This window comes from Schistocerca gregaria, chromosome 8, assembly GCF_023897955.1.
Source record: "Schistocerca gregaria isolate iqSchGreg1 chromosome 8, iqSchGreg1.2, whole genome shotgun sequence".
In the NCBI taxonomy this organism is placed as follows: Eukaryota; Metazoa; Arthropoda; class Insecta; order Orthoptera; family Acrididae; genus Schistocerca; species Schistocerca gregaria.
The window spans coordinates 81,882,171-81,904,290 of NC_064927.1; the positions used below are offsets into that span (position 1 = coordinate 81,882,171).

At 45.2% G+C, this 22,120-nt stretch overlaps 1 protein-coding gene across 6 annotated transcripts in view; it reads right to left on the reverse strand.

Moving 5' to 3' along the window:
- Positions 1-22,120, reverse strand: part of LOC126284880 (choline/ethanolamine kinase) — a 213,741-nt gene that overhangs the window by 88,854 nt on the left and 102,767 nt on the right. The window lies entirely within an intron of this gene.

Below are 22,120 nucleotides of genomic sequence, written 5' to 3' on the forward strand. Positions count from 1 at the left end.
CAGTCTCTCAGAACGGACCTTTTTTTTCCTACCGTCACGCCACATTGTTCTGGTGTGTATGTTTTTTCTTGTGATGCCAGGTGTACAGCTGTGAAAATTATGTGTAATAATTTCTATCTCTGGTGTATGAAGTTGTGTTACACCTGCTTCCTTCGGGTCTTTTACTGCAGCTATCTATTTTATTGTTTTAATTTTAAATTTACTGCGGCGTTATTACAATTCAGTCTGTAGCATTCCCCAGTGTGTATATAGCCAACAAAATCAAAGTCTTCAAGGGAAAGAGATTCTACTGCATCTCCCAGTCAATTTTTTTACTTCCTTATCGTCCTAGCATATATACAATTCACAGAGAAATACACTACTGAAAATCACACAACTTTATTTTCACCAACCCAAACACATATTCGAACTTGGAAGAAAACGTTTCCCAATACTTTGTAACGGAGAACAACATTTCAATACACTTGTTTTCAACGTCACTTTTTTCTCGTACGTTGTCAGCGCAGGGACTGTTTTCCCGTAGATTCAGTCTAGACGAAACGAAACTCAATTGAGTAGATCCACGATCGCAAATGATGGATATTTACTTTAAAGGCGTGACCAATATTTTGAAAAGAGCGGTATTAGTGTTATCAGCGATTCCAAGTGAAAGTTGAGTGTAATCTTAGATCTGTTGCCAGCGACAATGTAGCACAGAGGATGTACATCGTAATCACCGCTGACAACTGTGTCGACTGGGGTCGGAGAATTTTCAACCAGTGTGTCTTTCACATTTTCGTAAGTGGTGAATACTGGGTACATTCGTTACGGGATTGAAGAGATAGTGATTACACTCGTAGGAAAGTTTAACACTAATTTGTCGTGTCACAACAATGATATTCTCTACTAGCTACGATTTTTTGTGGTTGTTCCTCGATTTCACATTCGGAGCAGTTGACGGCCTCGCGCGCATATAATGCCACGTCATCGCGCTACAATAACGTCTGACCTCATAAATACATTTCAGGAGGCAAATGGCACGACACACAGAATCTTCAGTGTTCACCCCTTCCCCATTCCATAATGATGTATTCACGGTTGTAAAGTTGCACTGACGTTTCCACAGTCGTGGCACGGTCAGTGGCCGGAATACTGCATGTCAATGAACTCCCGGCCAAGTCACGACCCGATCAATGATTGATAAAATTCAGTGAGAAGAGAGTGGAGATACTTCTTACAAATTTTAGTTTTAAAATTTCCGCTCTGCAGGGAGAAAGTTAAGTTACTGCATGTACATCAGAGTAAAACGCAACGGTAAATGCGGCCCTTGTTTACGAGACTTCGTTATTAGAAAGTAACGAAAAAAGAAAATAGTGCGGCCGTGCTTACCCTTATTCGGTAACGAACAACGACGAGACTTTTGAACGATAAACTGCACTGTGGTCAATTAGAAGGTGTAAAAGGAAATAAAAAGTAACAAATTCGGAATGTAGCTTTTGCAGCGTTGTTATTGCGTTTCTGTAATTGTTAGTAGTGGGGTTCTGTGAAAAGGGAGGGTTAAAACTGGTACCTGGAAGTGCCCTACACTTCAGTGTAGCAATGAGGGGCCCCAGTGTGTAGCTTATTTAGAGAGAGCAGTAAAAGGTTGGATCGTACACACTCTGGCTTAGTTTGTCGACCAGAAACATTGCAGGCAAAGTCATAGTATAGAAAATTCCTTCCGACGTCGGGATTCGACTAGGCGACTTAGCAGGTCCAGTGTCTCTTAAAGATGTAGTGGTAGAATCTAGCAGCTGATGCTGAAACCATATGGTCCGAGAAGGTTAATGAAGCATTTGTGCTGCAAGAGATTTATATTTTTGGGAAGAATTTTCATGATTGTCAAACAATCGACCATGGTCTAGACAGACATATACTAATATGAGTGTGGGTAGTCGGCTGTGCTTCAGAATCTCACGTGTGAATATTGTACGATGGCTGTAATTGCAGACGCATACGAGTACTGGCGACGTTCGGCATCATAATCTGATTTTCTTGTTGACTTCTTTGGCGATCTGATAGCGCAAGGATGAGAAACTGGTATTCGCTTCTTAGGATTGCCTAAATATTTAAACGATGTGACGTGTTCCAGATGTTGCGCTCTGAACTTATAATCGGACAGTATCATGTTCAAATGGCTCTGAGCACTATGGAGCTTAACTGCTGTGGTCATCAGTCCGCTAGAACTTAGAACTACTTAAACCTAACTAACCTAAAGACATCACACACATCCATGCCAGAAGCAGGATTCGAACCTGCGATCGTAGCGGTCACGCGGTTCCAGACTGTAGCGAATACAACCGCACGGCCACTTCGGCCGGCCAGTATCGTGTTCTTAATTTACTAATGTCATTATCGTGCATTTATTCACATATTAGGAAAACGACAATCCAGTAACCCAAATAGAAATACTATCTAAGTCGCCCAGAATTTCCTTACGACCATGCAGTGGAGGTACCTTCCTGGAGCTTACAGGATCGCCAGCTAATAATCATTGTTTACCTGATACTAACTGAAAAATCGTTTATGTGCGTATGTGAAGAAAATTAGAAGTTGTGCTCAATCCCTTAGGTGGATTGAAACACCACTACGCTATAATAGACATTGTCCTGTTGGAAATAGTATGCTGTTGCCTTCCCCCGACCTTTGAACAAACTTGCCCAACTAGTTATAAGGGGACGTACAATTTAACACTGAGGTTGGGTTGTTTGGGGGAGGAGACCAGACAGCGAGGTCAACGGTCTCATCGGATTAGGGAAAGAAGGGGAAGGAAGTCGGTCGCGCCTTTTCAAAGGAACCATCCCGGCATTTGCCTGTAGCGATTTAGGGAAATCACGGAAAACTTAAATCAGGATGGCTGGAAACGGGATTGAACCGTCGTCCTCCCGAATCCGAGTCCAGTGTGCTAGAATTTAACACTGATCCTGATCCACAGCGCGACGCGGCATTCTTCACAACAAAAAACTTTAGGGGCCGTAACACGAACAATCCAAAGCGCGGGATTTAAGGCGAGCCAAACAGATCCGGGCGCAAGAATGCGCTTGCGAACGCAGACTCTGATACGTGAGCCGCAGGTTGAATGCGCCCGCCAGCGCGTTTAGACGAACACGCACGAGTGCGGCGTTGTCATGCGTGCTATTGTGTTATGCGCTCTCTCGCTGGTTTATCCGTTAGTTGCCTACAGTAAGCGGCGGGATAGTACTCTTTCGTAGATATCACTAACCTACACTACGCGACACCATCACGGCGGATTATCGTTGCTGGACCACGGCGTTATTTTGGGTAATTTATAACACCTACAAAGAGCAACAATGCTTGTGGAATGTGAGATCTAAACACTATGTAAATAAGAATTAAAAGACTGAAGCTTATAACGAATTAATTGGGTTTACAAATCAGGTTTTCCTCGAAGTGAACCGTGGTATTGTTTGAAGAAATAAATGTACGACGCTTATTAATGACTTGCTTTTATTTACTGTCCTCCAAAAGCGGCCGAGGGAAAACGTTGACTACACCGACCGATTTGTATGACATATGCGTATAGTCATGCTGTTACCAGCACCACTCCGTACTTCAACACCTTCTTTCTCTCCATCGTCTGCTGTGTTTCACACTTCCGTTCCATCTCAAAGCACTATTTCCATCAACACATTTTAAGGCCAATTTCGTACCACAGAGTGGTAAGGGTGGCGAGTTTTTTCACTCGTTTTAGAGCAATGATATCAGCAAAAAACATTACTTGAATGTCTCTGAGAATTTTCTTCCGTGTAATTTTCAGCAAATTCTTGCGTGAAAAACATTAATACAATAATTAATAGTGAGGGAATACTGACCCTACGAGTTATCTTAAATGATAGGTTAAGCAAAGGCAAACCTGCGTTACTAGCATTTGTAGACTTACAGAAAGCTTTTGACGATGTTAACTGGTATACTCTCTTTCAAATTCTGAAGGTGGCAGGCATCAAATACAGGGAACGAAGGGCTATTTACAATTTGTACAGAAACCAAATGGCAGCTATAAAAGTCGAGGGACATGAAAGGGAAGCAGTGGTTGGGAAGGGAGTGAAACAGGGTTGTAGCATATTCCCAGTGTTATTCAATCTATATATTGAGCAAGCAGTAAAGAAAGCAAAACAAAAATTTGAAGTAGCAATTAAAATTCAGGGCGAAGAAATAAAAACTTTGAGCTTTGCCGATGACATTGTAATTCTGTTAGACACAACAAAGGACTTGTTATAGCAGTTGAACGAAATGAACTGTGTCTTGAAAGGAGGATATAAGATGAACATCAACAAAAACAAAACAAGGATAATGGAATTGAGTCAAATTAAATCAGATGATGCTGAGGGAATTAGATTAGGAAACGACACTTAAAGTAGGTGATTTTTGCTAAGGTAGCAAAATAACTGATGATGGTCGAAGTAGGGATGATATAAAATGTGGACTGCCAACGGTAAGAAAAGCGTTTCTGAAGAACAGAAATTTGTTAACATCGAGTATAGATTTAAGTGTCAGGACGTATTTGCATGGAGTGTATCCATGTATGGAAGTGAAAGATGGACGATAAATAGTTTAGACAAGAAGAGAACAGATGCTTTCGAAATGTGGTGCTAGAGAAGAATCGTGAAGATTAGAGGGCTAGATCGCGTAACTAATGAAGAGGTACTGAACACAATTGGGGAGGAGTTTGTGGTACAACGTGACTACAAGAAGGGATCGGTTGGTAGGACACGTTCTGAGGCATCAAGGGCTCAGCAATTTGGTATTGGAGGGCAGCGTGGAGGAAAAACCAATCATAGAGGGAAACCAAGAGATGAATACACTAAACAGATTCAGCAGGATGTAGGTTGCTGTAGGTACTTTGAGATGATGAAGCTTGCACAAGACAGGGTAGCAAGGAGAGCTGCAACAAACCAGTCTCTGGACTGTAGCCCACAACAACAATTGAAAGTTTTAATAGTCCACCTTCAGGAACTGCCGTCCAAGTGCATCAAAGTAGTTTGCATCTATTGGGAATTTTAATAGACGGAGACGATGTGGAAACGGCTGTGGCAAATTTAACCTTCGAGGAAGGAGCAACTGTAACATGTTCCTCTGCAGAAATTCTCTTCCTCATAAGTGTGTCGTAACAATTGATTTTGTCCTCGTTGATGTCCAGCAATATATCATTCTTAAAATGTTGCGATAATTGGATAACTGTCTCGCATCTCTTTAATCATAGAAGCACGATTGTGACTAATTATACTCAGTAGCCCCACTACCACTGTACTTTTTATTTATGTTCATGTTTAGAGCTACAACACATACTGCTGTAATAGCGGCAATAATGCGTGTTCGGTCCGTTTTTGCACGCAACACGTCTGAAACTATCGTAATCGCCGCGCTCACGCCACTCAAGATTTTGGAACTGATGAAGTCGATACGCGTTTACCATCGAAGGTGGATTCACTCACCGGAAAGTCGCCGTTACGTAACCGTCACGTTTTTGAGCGTCGACGGCCATGGAAATTTGAGATTTCACGAAAGAGCTTCGAGGCGTTACAGCTGCTTTATAAAATACTCACAAGAGGCGCTATTTCGAAGTTGATGGTAGATCGTCACAAAATGCCGAAATTTGGTTTAAAGCAGTTTGCAATGATTGCTGCTGCATCTGATGATGAGGAACAGAGACCAAGAAATCTGGGTTAGAAATACTTTAAGAAAAACGAGACTGTGAAGGAGAGTTCCACGCACTTTATATGGAGCTGGAAGAGGAGGGGTCGTCGCTGTATAAATATTTCAGGATGTCTAAACAACAGTGTACCTGTAAAGCAAGATACAAATCACAATAACAGAGACATTCTACATTGAGGCGCGCAGTATCATTTCGACAGAAGCCGATGGTTTGCCTACGGTTTGTCTAGACGAGCCTTTTAGTATACTTGAACAATGTATACATATACTTTTGCTACCTGCTTTTCGTCAATAATTTATTGAGAATCTTGTTTTAAAGTTCTGCATGCCGCATCAGCATTACTCCCGGTTTTTCTTTTCGCTGCACCACTGCAAAAATCGTGAGTAAAAGCACACTGAACAAGTTATGTCTCGTTTATTTTGCGATGTATACCTTCAGTGCATAAAGTAAGTAAGTGTTGTCTTTCAGTACCTATTAAGATGTTTTCGCAATAAGTCAGTGGGAAATACTTTCGTGTTAGCTCACACTGCGTACTTAATGTGACAGTTGCTTGCCAAGTGAGCGACGCTATGGCCTATTGAAACATTCTTCGTGAGAAATCTTGACGTGACCTGTCGATGACGTTCCGCTGACGGCGTGTCTGACATAACAGTGACGTTCCGTCAAGTGTGGATTCACCTTTATAGGCTGACGCTTGGTCGCGCCACTCCCAGACGCCGGCTTGCACGTGTCCACAAAACTTCAGTGCACACACCTGCGCTTTCAGGCGCCCACTTCAGCGGCGCCGTCAAAACCGCACGTGCGACGGCCCAGACGTCTTTTTCCGAAGCCGTTTCACAGAGGAAGACTGCACTGTAGTTCCTTCTCTAGATTGTCGCACAGATGACAAAGTGGTAGATATCCAAATAGACGACAGAGGGATAGAGAAACAATTAAAATCGCTAAAAGAGGAAAGGCCGCTGGACCTGATGGGATACCAGTTCGATTTTACACGGAGTACGCGAAGGAACTTGCCGTCCCCCCCCCCACCTCCCCCTTCTTGAAGCGGTGTACCGTAGGTATTTAGAAGAGTGTAGCGTTCCAAAGGATTGGCAAAGGGCACATGTCATCCCCGTTTTTCAACAAGGGACGTCGAACAGATGTGCAGAACTATAGACCTATATCTCTAACGTCGATCAGTTGTACAATTTTGGAACACGTATTATGTTCGAGTATAGTGACTTTCCTGGAGACTAGAAATCTAGTCTGTAGGAATCAGCATGGGTTTCGAAAAAGACGATCGTATGAAACCCAGCTCGCGCTATTCGTCACGAGACTCAGAGGGCCATAGACACGGGTTCACAGGTAGATGCCGTGTTTCTTGACTTCCACAAGGCGTTCGATACAGTTCTCCACAGTCGTTTAATGAACAAAGTAAGAGCATACGGACTATCAGACCAATTGTGTGATTGGATTGAGGAGTTCCTAGATAACAGAACGCAGCATGTCATTCTCAATGGAGAGAAGTCTTCCGAAGTAAGAGTGATTTCAGGTGTGCCGCAGGGGAGTGTTATAGGACCGTTGCTATTCACAATATACATAAATGACCTGGTGGATGATATAGGAAGTTCACTGAGGCTTTTTGCAGATGATACTGTGGTGTATCGAGAGGTTGCAACAATGGAAAATTGTACTGAAATGCAGGAGGATCTGCAGCGAATTGACGCATGGTGCACGGAATGGCAATTGAATCTCAATGTAGAAAAGTGTAATGTGCTGCAAATACATAGAAACATAGATCCCTTATCATTTAGCTACAAAATAGCAGGTCAGCAGCTGGAAGCAGTTAATTCCATAAATTATCTGGGAGTACGCATTAGGAGTGATTTAAAATGGAATGATCATATAAAGTTGATCGTCGGTAAAGCAGATGCCAGACAGATTCATTGGAAGAATCCTAAGGAAATGCAATCCGAAAACAAAGGAAGTAGGTTACAGTACACTTGTTCGCCCACTGCTTGAATACTGCTCAACAGTGTGGGATCCGTACCAGATAGGGTTGATAGAAGAGAGAGAGAAGATCCACCGGAGAGCAGCGCGCATCGTTACAGGATCATTTAGTAATCCCGAAAGCGTTACAGGGATGATAGATAAACTCTAGTGGAAGACTCTGCAAGAGTGACGCTCAGTAGCTCGGTAAGGACTTTTGTTGAAGTTTCGAGAACATACCTTCACCGAGGAGTCAAGCAGTATATTGCTCCCTTCTACATATCTCTCGAAGAAACCATGAGGATCAAATCAGGGAGATTAAAGCCCACACAGAGGCATACCGACAATCCTCCTTTCCACGAACAATATTAGACTGTAATAGAAGGGAGAACCGATAGAGGTACTCAAGGTACCCTCCGCCACATACCGTCAGGTGGCTTACGGAGTATGGATGTGGATGTAGAGGCGAAAAGTGATAGCAAAACTCTTAAAACTAAGATTTGTAGTATGACGTATATCCACTTTATCACTAGCACTATTATTTATTACGCCTTCCTCAGAAAAAAATGCACTAGGGAACAGAAGTTGTGTTACCCACAATAACTGATTTCTCTGTTACTTGCGTTGCATACTATACAGGGCATATACTGTAGCCTAACAGAACGCCCCTCGAATACTGGATCGTGAACTTGTAGCCGCATGGCGCCGCTTGTACGCCACTGGTCGCACACAGCTTTGAGGACTCAGATAAGAGAGCCGCGCAAAGCTGGGATTAGCGGCGACAATGAAGCAGAGGCCGCGCCCCCATTCCTGTGCAGGCCCACCGCCAGGTCACAGCGAGGCCGCAGGTACTCTGTGCTGCAGGCCTGCACAGTGCTGCATCCCGCCAGCGCTGCCAAATGCGGACACCGTAACAACTGCAGTCGTCTAGCGTCCAGTCAACACGGTCAAGAGCCCAAGAGAGGCGCTGCAGGGGACCTTGTGGCGTTAGCAAAGGCACTCGCGTCGATCGTCTCCCTCCACAGCCCATTAACGCCCCACTGCCGCAGATGATACGTTCGTCGTACGATTCCTGTGGTCATTTCAAACAGTGTTGGTAATCTGTCACCACAGACAACTCTACGCAAATGCTGCTACTCTCTGTCGTTCAGTGAAGGCCGGCGGCCACTCCGTCGTCCGTTGTAAGAGGTAATGCCATAAATTGGTCTTTCGGCACACTCTTGACACTGTGGATCTCCGACTATTAATTCTCTAACTATTCTAGAAATGGAATGACCGATGCGTCTTGCTCCAACTTCTATTCCGCGTTCAGAGTCTAATTCCCGTCGTGCGGCCATAATCAGGTCGGAAATCTTGAGACATGAATCACCTGTGTATAAATGACAGCTCCGCCGAAGCACTACCCATTTCTACCTTGTGTACTCGATACTAGCGCCATCTGTACGTATGTCTATCGTTATACCACGACTTGTCACCTCACTGCAGACGTGGATCTAGTTCCAAACTCAGACATGAGTGTTTAACATAACTTTGTCGTACGGCTTGAAGCTGTAATGTTGTATAGTACACTAGTGGCCATTAAAATTGCTACACCAAGAAGAAATGCAGATGAAACGGGTATCATTGGACAAATATATTATACTAGAACTGACATGTGATTACATTTTCACGCAATTTGGGTGCATAGCTCCTGAGAAATCAGTACCCAGAACAACCACCTATGGCTGTTCGTGCAGATGGTTGTCGTCTTGCAAACGTCTCAATCTGTTAAATCAGGGGTCGAGACGTGGCTGCATGATCCGTTACAGCCATGCGGATAAGATGCCTGTCATCTCGACTACTAGTGATACGAGGTCGTTGGGATCGAGCACGGCGTTCCGTATTACCCTCCTGAACCCACCGATTCCATATTCTGCTAACAGTCTCGACCAACGAGAGCAGCAGTGTCGCGATACGATAAACCGCAATCGCGATACGCAAAGTCGGAAACGTGATGGTACGCATTTCTCCTCCTTACACAAGGCATCACAACAACGTTTCACCAGGCAACGCCGGTCAACTGCTGTTTCTGTGTGAGAAATCGGTTGGAAACTTTCCTCATGTCAGCACGTTGTAGGTGTCGCGACCGGCGCCAATCTTGTGTGAATGCTCTCAAACGATAACCATTTGCATATCACAGCATCTTCTTCCTGTCGGTTAAATTTCGCGAATGTTGCACATCATCTTCGCGGTGTAGCAATTTTAATGGCCAGTAGTGTACTTACACTGTTTTATAATGCCATCTTCAAAATCGTAAGTTTTTGTTTGAAATGAGATGCATTTGTTACAATGTAATCAATAGGTGTTGAAACTTTTCGAGGGCCATTCGTCTTTCTACTCTGAAATGTACGTTGGAAACGCCTTTAATGAGTGATCAATGGAAATTCAGAGGTTCAAACAGCCTATTTGTAAAGCCTATGTTTTAACGAAGATGTACACTGATAAGTCAAAGCATTATGACCTCTGCCCACGGTGACGTTCTATGCAGCCTTGTGGCGTTGCGGGCGCGTGATATGCGGTAATAAGAATACGTAAGCGGAGTAGACTCTAAGGGGGATCACCCTAGCGAAGGTATGGGCTGCAAGTGGGGATATCTATTGAGATAAGCGACTTTGACATACGGCAGACCGCTATTACACAGAACCTCTGACGGTATATCTCGAAAATGGCGAAGCTGGTCGAATGTTCACGTGCTACTGTCGTGAGCGTCTACTGAAAGAGAGATGAGGACAGTGAAACTACCACCAGGCGCTAAATGCTAGGACGTCCACGCCTCTTCACAGAACGTGGGCTTCAGACACCTGTCTGCTCTGTATGGCTGGACAGATGGTAACCTGCGTTCCTACATGCGTGATGTCATCCCCAACGGCGATGTCACCTTTCAGCAATGTAATTCTCCATGTCTTGGAGCCAGAACCGTGCTACAGCGGTTCGAGCAACATTATTGTTAAGTGTTGGGGAACGAAATTCGTCTGATGTAAATACTACGGAACACATCTGAATCACTGTCGTTTGCCATCATCCCACATGCATATCAACTGACCGTTATTTTCGCAAATTACATGATCTGGGTGTAGACATCTAGTGTCACACAGCTCTACAAACCTACCAACAAAGTGTCAAATTCCTGACACGCAGAATCCGTAATGTATTTTTTTTCAAACACGGACAAACAAGCTATTAAGCAGGTAGTCACAATGTGTTTTGTCGCTTCAGTGCATTTCCTTTCCGATCGGGGGAAAGATAAATATCGATCTTTCACATGAAACACATTTCAACCTAATCTAGACTTCACGCTACGCTAAAGATCAGTGCCACCAGAACCGACATTCTGTATTTAAGACTAAATCACTGATGAAACGATATCAATAAAAAGCGCGTAAGTGGTATACATACCAACAACAGAAACGTCCAAACAGGCTGAAGGAAGGACCGGCCACGCTATGCGATTCATTTATATTAACTGAAAAAGATGTCATCTGGTGATCCGTTTTGGTTACCTCACCTACCCTCCCTTATTGTGTGCCTCTAATTTGCCCCAGTACGCATCACTGATGTACACTCCTGGAAATGGAAAAAAGAACACATTGACACCGGTGTGTCAGACCCACCATACTTGCTCCGGACACTGCGAGAGGGCTGTACAAGCAACGATCAACGCACGGCACAGCGGACACACCAGGAACCGCGGTGTTGGCCGTCGAATGGCGCTAGCTGCGCAGCATTTGTGCACCGCCGCCACCAGTGTCAACCAGTTTGCCGTGGCATACGGAGCTCCATCGCAGTCTTTAACACTGGTAGCATGCCGCGACAGCGTGGACGTGAACCGTATGTGCAGTTGACGGACTTTGAGCGAGGGCGTATAGTGGGCATGCGGGAGGCCGGGTGGACGTACCGCCGAATTGCTCAACACGTGGGGCGTGAGGTCTCCTCAGTACATCGATGTTGTCGCCAGTGGTCGGCGGAAGGTGCACGTGCCCGTCGACCTGGGACCGGACCGCAGCGACGCACGGATGCACGCCAAGACCGTAGGATCCTACGCAGTGCCGTAGGGGACCGCACCGCCACTTCCCAGCAAATTAGGGACACTGTTGCTCCTGGGGTATCGGAGAGCACCATTCGCAACCGTCTCCTTGAAGCTGGGCTACGGTCCCGCACACCGTTAGGCCGTCTTCCGCTCACGCCCCAACATCGTGCAGCCCGCCTCCAGTGGTGTCGCGACAGGCGTGAATGGAGGGACGAATGGAGACGTGTCGTCTTCAGCGATGAGAGTCGCTTCTGCCTTGGAGCCAATGATGGTCGTATGCGTGTTTGGCGCCGTGCAGGTGAGCGCCACAATCAGGACTGCATACGACCGAGGCACACAGGGCCAACGCCCGGCATCATGGTGTGGGGAGCGATCTCCTACACTGGCCGTACACCTCTGGTGATCGTCGAGGGGACACTGAATAGTGCACGGTACATCCAAACCGTTCTACCATTCCTACACCGGCAAGGGAACTTGCTGTTCCAACAGGACAATGCACGTCCGCATGTATCCGTGCCACCCAACGTGCTCTAGAAGGTGTAAGTCAACTACCCTGGCCAGCAAGATCTCCGGATCTGTCCCCCATTGAGCATGTTTGGGACTGGATGAAGCGTCGTCTCACGCGGTCTGCACGTCCAGCACGAACGCTGGTCCAACTGAGGCGCCAGGTGGAAATGGCATGGCAAGCCGTTCCACAGGACTACATCCAGCATCTCTACGATCGTCTCCATGGGAGAATAGCAGCGTGCATTGCTGCGAAAGGTGGATATACACTGTACTAGTGCCGACATTGTGCATGCTCTGTTGCCTGTGTCTATGTGCCTGTGGTTCTGTCAGTGTGATCATGTAATGTATCTGACCCCAGGAATGTGTCAATAAAGTTTCCCCTTCCTGGGACAATGAATTCACGGTGTTCTTATTTCAATTTCCAGGAGTGTGTATATTACAGAACACAGGAGAAAGGTGTGTACACAAAGCTCAGTAACGTTCACCCAAAAGTTTCAGCAATCACTCAGGCTTAATTGTTGAAACTATTGCGACAGCCCACATACGATGACATTTACTACAACTTGCTGGTATGGCATTCTAAGTTCCTATCGGTCCTCTGCAAAAGAGAGGGCAGAGTCTGAAGGTATATAAAGCCCGTCCTCCACCACAACGATCGCCAGTCTTCGACAGTGCCTAAATGTGTCCTTGCGATTCTCACAATACAAAGTGGTCAGCCAGTAGCGATGGCAGCGGCAGTGGTGATGGGAACTGACCAAACTTGGGACTATCGTCAGTAAGTGTTCATAAAAATTTTGCGAATTCAAATTGCGACAGTTATAAAATTTCATAGTGAAGCTTTCAAATGATTAGAGATTGTGATACATTTTCGTAAAAAGCGGCTATAAAAGTTCTTTACTTTTTCTCTTGCTATTGAAGCATTCATTACCAAAGTGCCGGCTGAGTTCGAATATCAGGTGGAAGGTGAAAAACGCCAGCAAGCCGAAGAGGTTTTGCTACCAACATGTAACTACATCTCAAAATTCTGTGTGTTACAGTTCACATGTTCACTCTCTCTGTTGCAGTGGCTGCTGGAGGCTGAAATGCAGCAAGAACGTAAATACGCTTGTAATATACTGCTTTTTCATCATACGCAGCTGTGTGGGACATATATTCTTCACTGCTGTAGAAGTTGCTATGGAGCAAGAGGAAGAGGAGGAGGAGGAGGAGGAGGAGGAGGAGGAGGAGGAGGAGAGTCTATCAGGTGTACGCGTCGAGAATGATCGTCGAGAATGATCATCACGAGTCATCACTTCCATCCGGTATGAACTTTATTTTTTCGTGGTTACGTATAGCCAATACCTCGCTGTAGGCAAATACAGTACAGACTTTTGTTTTTGTTTATAATCAATATCTTGTTGCAGATGATTTCCGTGAGATGGATCGGTGGCTCCACAACAATTCCGGCGAGGGTGAAAACCGGAGAGGGTGCATAAGATGGCGGCTACTGAAAAGTAGAGCCATCTTGCCCTTTTGGATGAGGAGGAGGAGGAAATATTTGATTGGGTGGGAAAACTAGCACAAAGATCGTCTGAACTGCTCCATCCTATAACCCAGAGTTTAAAAGATGTTTATAATGTAACCGTCATCGCTACAGCACATGTTGTTATTCTTTAATGTTGGTGTGCTTAACTGTTATTTGTTTACAGAATATATTTTAAAATATCTTGAGCGTCTTACTTCATTTTTTTCTGTTATTCATATGCTACAGAGGTGCCACCACAACAGCTTGCTGTGGCCTATACACCTGGAGCGGCAGGCCATCGAACACGCGCCTTTGCGACCCGTTACACGGAGGCTCCAGTTATATCAAACTCCCTAAAGATATAGCAGATATGATGGCATGTACTAATATCCAAAATGAAAATCGTTTTGTATGGTCAATCCTGGCTTGCGAAAGAAATTATACAAAAGATCCGCAGCGCACATCTCTATACGGTACAGGTTGTAACACACGTGGATGTTATAACTTTGAGGTATCGAGTTCCCCGTAACGATTCAGGATATATCAAAATTTGAGGTACAAAATCCCGCAATATTGGTTCACGTCTATGGCCTGAAGAAGCAGAAAAGCAAGTCAGATGAGCAGGACACGCATACTGTATTTGCATCACTCAATTTTTTCGAAATGTGGAGACGAGCGTGATGATCTTGTAAACATGCTGCTCTCTGTGCGATTGCCTATGTGTATGCTTGTGAGTGCGTATACCTGTGTGAATATGTACGCCGATGTGTAAATACATTATTTTTTATTAGTTCAAATGGCTCTGAGCACTATGGGACTTAACATCTGAGGTCATCAGTCCCCTAGAACTTAGAACTACTGAAACCTAACTGACCTATCGACATCACACACATCCATGCCCGAGGCAGGATTCTAACCTGCGACCGTAGCGGTCGCGCGGTTCCAGACTGAAGTGCCTAGAACCGCTCGGCCACAACGGCCGGCTTTTTCCTAAGTAAGTAGCATACTATATTATGCATATTTTAAAAATTGGAGTAAAGTCATCAAAAAAGGGTAAAGTGCGTGTATGATTGTGTGAGTGCATGTGTAAATAGGATAGTTTTTAAGTTTCATCTACCACTAACTAAGTTATACTAGTTTTAAGTGTGACTTCTAGCCAGTTCACTTTAGTGCAGCTGTATGGGATGAACAGTTATGTTTTAGAGTCACCCATTTCAACGTATGCTCCGTGCTTCGTGTAGAATTTCACTAGTAATAGTAATACCGTACGAGAATCTGTAGCTCGTCTATGAACCATCCTGCATTTTCTAAACCATTCAAATCCTAGGGTGATGATGAGACACGTTTTAAGGGTTAATTCTTGCCAACATTACGTGTACGATCAATCTCTACCCCATTAAGTTCATATCGTAGTTCCTGGAACAAGAACACCAAAGCGTTACGAGTAAGCTTTGATTCCACTGTACTACTACAATCCTTTTGCTTAAATGATCCATCTGAATATCAAACTCTTGCATGCACGAGTTACAGCGTCTTTGTGTTGGATGACAACCCTTATTTCCTCGTTCTTGTTAAATATCGTTGAAGTATAAAGTTTATGCGAGAAGTATTCTTGGCGTGTGATTCGCTCATCTTATTGTACTGAGAGATGTATTGAGCGATGACGTCGTTGCGAGGTTTCGAGTGGAGTGCTTTAAGAAACTAGTAGTTTTCATGTGTAATCACCTTGTAGGCCTGCTGCAAATTAATGTGCTGTACATTACGTGTGCTGGTTTTATACATTACACTCACCCTGCCTTAGATGTAGACCTCACCACGGAAGTCAGCATGTTGGTTGTTCTGGCCCACAATACACAGCTCCAGGCAGTCCAGTGTGATAACATCTCATTCTTATACTACGTTCCAACTGATGGGAAGTGTCCGTAAATTAAATGAATCTGTCACTGAGATATGAGTTCGTTGCAATGTTATTCTCAGTTGGCTATACTGACAGGGGGAATATCCACTGTCTGGTCAGACTTTTAACTTATTGAGATCCGTCTTCAAAACCTGTCCCATTGTGAAACGTAGGAGTGGGCCTATCAAAACTTTCTGCTTAAAATTCAATGGATGCATCACCTTCATTCCAGATTTAAGGGTACTGATGTTTGCATAGAGGTAATCCCTTTTCCAGACAGTTTTAACACTTCGTTTAAATCGTCAATACCGTATGCACGAGGTGCAGTTTCCTCAATTTCGTTTCTACTGTCAATTTCAAGATGCAGTTTATTTTTAGCCTCTGTGATATTTGGGATGATGTGTGCCTCCAGCCCAATCAGCACCATACTCGAGTCTCCAGCGCTTAAATCATTTGGTGGGAAGTAATTCGCAAGTAATACAGATTATCGTTCTTTTAAAGTCAGAGTGTACGACACTGCATCTAAACTTCAACTGATGAATGGATGTTTAATGCCCATCTTTACATATCATTCGTAAGCGTCAGGAGGAACGTGATTCATAAGTGAACACGCAGGAATGTGTTAAAGTGTTAGCGTCGAAAATCGTAGAACACGTGTCTTCTGCCCGTGAAGTATCGTTTTAATTCTTCTGAGGGTTGCAGGTCGCCGAATGAACCAAAATAGTAGATATTTGCATTTTTTTAAACATAGGCTACTGGGTAAGTTCCAGGTCGTCCTGCTACATCTAGATTCACAATTCCGCATTCTTCTGATTTGCACACAGTCTCCGGTAATGTATTCCAAATAAACACACCTCGGAATGTTGAATTTCTTCTTAACAAACTTAAGCAGATCTTTATTTGTAAGCGCCCTGTCTGGTACGAGTGGTAGGGGGCTTTTTCTTTTGTTTATGAAGAGACCTAGTCCTTTCTTGCATGACTTCAAGATTATTCTTTTCCACAGGCTGATGCCTCCACCATGCGATTATGTCTCCGTGCTTTCTGCAGTTGCTCCTGAGAGATCTGTGCATTATTGACTGTCCTGGCAATAGCCGCAGCACCCGCACCTAGTGAACCCACCGCCGAGGTACCGGTTAGGGTAGGAATGAGGAAGGAAATAATTCTACCCGTCGTTTTTGAAAACGATAGAACCCTGGTTTAATCGATCTTTTTTCCTCACTCCTTTCTTCTTCAGGGCGTATAACTTTGTCAGGGCGCAATTTTCCATGCACACTTTCGTGGTTGTGTTCTTCCTTAGCGCCCTACGTGCAGCCCTCATAACTTGGCTGAACTACTTCACACTCAAATCTAACTTCTTTACCACGCATAGCTTTCTCAACTACAAATGCTGCACGTATTGCCTTAGCTTTATCACCTAAAATTCGACAGGCGATGTGACGATGTTTATTTGCTGCGTATGCGATGTCGTGCTTCGTACGCCCTTAATCAAGAGTATTTATCCTCTTATCACCACGTGCCAATCGTTTTTGAAGTTTTGTTCTGGGTCCACAGTAGTTATATCCAGGAACGTTTAATTCGGCTGGTAGTGTGTGGAGAATGCCGTCTCCTCCTCTAATTCTACTCCTATCATGCATGTTGTGCTACTAAGGTGGTTGTGGTCTGCACACCCTGTTATATAGCAAATCGTCAGCGTCGAACCAGCTGTTTTGTGATGCGGGAAAACCAAGCCATTTAACTAACGCTCCATTCTCTCGTCGCCGCATAACCCTCTCTGCAAGGTGCACACCCGGTTCCGAGTTCTTCTGTAACTTCTGTGAACAAGCATTCTGAAATTTCAGTACCAGTGTTGTCCTTTGAGAGGTAAGTTCTACGATTCGCTCACTGCACTTTAGAAACTGTGAATATCTCAGTTTACCAGTTTGGCATGTACGACTTAAATGCTGTCTTGTTTTGAAATACGTGCTAAATTACCCACATTAAATTGCTGTTTGCGGAGATCTAACATTTTAATACAACTGTATAATGTATCTAGAAATCTATCATCACGAACGCGGATTTGTCTCATTTTTATTGTGCAGTGTTTCGTTCTATTATACAGTACAATTATTTGCGGGAGGATATCGGCCGCTTTTTGTGAGTCGTGAAGATTGAATTGATCGACATTTGGGCTTTCAGTTGCATACCAAGTTCTGTGAAACTGTATCGCCTGTATTTTGTTTATCCTAGCGTTGCTGTGACGGTTGAGGAAACTGTCAATAGCGTCGTCGTCGTCGTCGTCGAATTTCACTAAGCGTTCATCGAGAGATTAAGGAAATGGTTTTAAGGTTTCTTGTAGTGTCTGCTTGTGCTTCAAATGCCCTAATCTCGGCAACCCTAAGATCTCTCGAACGGTCTTCCATCCATGTGTGACTTTATGCTTAGTCGACTTTTTGCTGTATACTAATCGGACTTCCGTGCAGTGTGAGGTTTTAGATATCCGCTCCTCCTCCTCCTCCTCCTCCTCCTCCTTCTAGGTAACAACTGTTTTCCTTTCAGTTAAGTCGCCTAATTGTTTTCAATGGCGTTCATACAAAATCCCCTCGTCAATAACAGCTATTTCCGCCCTTCATTTAAGTCTCTTACTTTATTTTCGATTGTATTAACCCGATCATTCAGAGAAGAATTCCTGGAGGTTCCGTCTATACCTGCCGTCAGTCAGATTTCTTGTTTTATCAATAAAAAGGGTTTGCCTTATCTCTCACTAGCTGTTTTTCGATTCTGGAATATGTCGGACTCAGATAAAATACATCAACAGCCATATGGGGACCAAAATAGAAATATCGTCGAATTTCCATCTCTATTTTCCACAGCAACATCGTCAAATATGAACATTGTTTGGCTTTACTTTTTCCGGTGAAGGGATATTACTGCTCTCGCTGAATTACGTTTATGTCACACCATCTACACCTTGCAATATGTCCTGTAATAGTTGGTATTTGATCTGAAACAGTGTTTTTGAAAATACACATACATTCTCAAAGCGGACTTGGTCCAGATATGTTAGCAACGACACGAGAACATTTGTCTTGCCGCAGTTGGACGGATCTAAAATTATTGCACGCATGTTGTCGGGAAGGAGTATGCCATTCTGCTTGTGGTCGTCTTGCACACCTTCAGAGCTCCAGTCGCTTACAACAAAGTCTTGATACTTCACCGACCTTGCCATGATACCTATGTCAGGTATTGGTATGCAATGGGTTTTATAGAAAATAATGAACACTATGTATGCCCTGTTATGATACAGACTGCAGTGAAAATACTGGTAGCAATAGCTTTAATACTTGCAGTATAATGAGAGGTAAGAAATAAAAGACACACATGGTAATATAAATTTTCATTCAGTAACCATACACGGTGTGCAGTACATCAACAGATTCTTTCTTTATCTTAACACCAGTACAGAATACAGAAAATAAAGCTTTCTTGGAAGCACAGAGTTCAGCATATATTACACTCTACCATAGTTTCTGTTGGCACCATATTTAGCCGCTGTTCGAAGACTTATACGCGCACACAACGTACAGTGATACTCTGCAATGTCCCTATACACAGCTTTAACGTAGTACAGCCATCTGTTCAGTCTTCCCAACACAATGGATAGTACCACCTGTAAACCGAACAATTTTGTAGCGGTGGAGCGCTGCCGATAAATAGATGAGTCACCAGATTTCACACGGAGAGCAGTTATTGTACACTGTTCTAGTGGGTACAGTAGCAGCAACACAGCAAATGTCCGGAGGACGGCTCAGGTGATAATATGCAGTCAACTGATGTTTCATGTGCGCTTCTGCACGACACAGTTCATCCCATTGAACCTCTGTAAGCCCCGCTTCTACACTCTTGGAAATTGAAATAAGAACACCGTGAATTCATTGTCCCAGGAAGGGGAACTTTACTGACACATTCCTGGGGTCAGATACATCACATGATCACACTGACAGAACCACAGGCACATAGACACAGGCAACAGAGCATGCACAATGTCGGCACTAGTACAGTGTACATCCACCTTTCGCAGCAATGCAGCCTGCTATTCTCCCATGGAGACGATCGTAGACATGCTGGATGTAGTCCTGTGGAACGGCTTGCCATGCCATTTCCACCTGGCGCCTCAGTTGGACCAGCGTTCGTGCTGGACGTGCAGACCGCGTGAGACGACGATTCATCCAGTCCCAAACATGCTCAATGGGGGACAGATCCGGAGATCTTGCTGGCCAGGGTAGTTGACTTACACCTTCTAGAGCACGTTGGGTGGCACGGGATACATGCGGACGTGCATTGTCCTGTTGGAACAGCAAGTTCCCTTGCCGGTGTAGGAATGGTAGAACGGTTTGGATGTACCGTGCACTATTCAGTGTCCCCTCGACGATCACCAGAGGTGTACGGCCAGTGTAGGAGATCGCTCCCCACACCATGATGCCGGGCGTTGGCCCTGTGTGCCTCGGTCGTATGCAGTCCTGATTGTGGCGTTCACCTGCACGGCGCCAAACACGCATACGACGATCATTGGCACCAAGGCAGAAGCGACTCTCATCGTTGAAGACGACACGTCTCCATTCGTCCCTCCATTCACGCCTGTCGCGACACCACTGGAGGCGGGCTGCACGATGTTGGGGCGAGAGCGGAAGACGGCCTAACGGTGTGCGGGACCGTAGCCCAGCTTCATGGAGACGGTTGCGAATGGTGCTCGCCGATACCCCAGGAGCAACAGTGTCCCTAATTTGCTGGGAAGTGGCGGTGCGGTCCCCTACGGCACTGGGTAGGATCCTACGGTCTTGGCGTGCATCCGTGCGTCACTGCGGTCCGGTCCCAGGTCGACGGGCACGTGCACCTTCCGCCGACCACTGGCGACAATATCGATGTACTGTGGAGACCTCACGCCCCACATGTTGAGCAATTCGGCGGTACGTCCACCCGGCCTCCCGCATGCCCACTATACGCCCTCGCTCAAAGTCCGTCAACTGCACATACGGTTCACGTCCACGCTGTCGCGGCATGCTACCAGTGTTAAAGACTGCGATGGAGCTCCGTATGCCACGGCAAACTGGCTGACACTGACGGCGGTGCACAAATGCTGCGCAGCTAGCGCCATTCGACGGCCACCACCGCGGTTCCTGGTGTGTTCGCTGTGCCGTGCGTGTGATCATTGCTTGTACAGCCCTCTCGCAGTGTCCGGAGCAAGTATGGTGAGTCTGACACACCGGTGTCAATGTGTTCTTTTTTCCATTTCCAGGAGTGTAGATGCACTCTCGACGTCTATCACAATACGCCCGTCTCTGTCTGCAGACGTTTCTATATCAATATGTAAACGCTTTGAACCACTAGCGGTTAAGTTATAGACTGAGGTGAACAGTAGTGAAGCACAGGGCTTAACTGGTATCTTATCTAGTACACCCTTTGTCCACGCAGCATCACCGGAATATCGTACGATGGGATCCAGTGTGGACCTGCGGCCCGCTGATCAGGACCCGCGGTTCTGGATGGGTGTCTTCAAGCGACAAGAGCAGCTCAGTGGGTGCTGCAGCTGTTGCGGATCCCAATGTGTTGCTGGAGACCCCGACAGGCTGGAGGACGCATCCACTGATGAGCGAAGAAGAAAGCGATATTAGCAGCACAAAGACGTCGTCTTCCTCACATGGCAGTGAACACAGACATTAAGAAAGGGGTATTTACTCTTTCGCAGCTTCTTCCTATTCTCCTGCTGCTGTCATGCTGGACGATCTCGGCTGGAGCTTCATGTTGACTGGAAATGACTCTGCCAGAGGTACTGGGCCTGCCATATATCCCCGATGTGATCGGATGCTGTGTTCCTATTGGCTACTGCTAATCTGAAACGCATCGGGTGGTATAATTGTGCTGGGAGGTGCACCTGGTCTTTCCATCCAGAAGTACGATGACAGATGACAAAATGGTAGATATCCAAATAGACGACAGAGGGATAGAGAAACAATTAAAATCGCTCAAAAGAGGAAAGGCCGCTGGACCTGATGGGATACCAGTTCGATTTTACACGGAGTACGCGAAGGAACTTGCCGCCGCCCCCCCCCCCCCCCCTTCTTGAAGCGGTGTACCGCATGTCTTTAGAAGAGTGTAGCGTTCCAAAGGATTGGCAAAGGGCACATGTCATCCCCGTTTTCAAGAAGGGACGTCGAACAGATGTGCAGAACTATAGACCTATATCTCTAACGTCGATCAGTTGTAGAATTTTGGAACACGTATTATGTTCGAGTATAGTGACTTTCCTGGAGACTAGAAATCTAGTCTGTAGGAATCAGCATGGGTTTCGAAAAAGACGATCGTATGAAACCCAGCTCGCGCTATTCGTCACGAGACTCAGAGGGCCATAGACACGGGTTCACAGGTAGATGCCGTGTTTCTTGACTTCCACAAGGCGTTCGATACAGTTCTCCACAGTCGTTTAGTGAACAAAGTAAGACCATACGGACT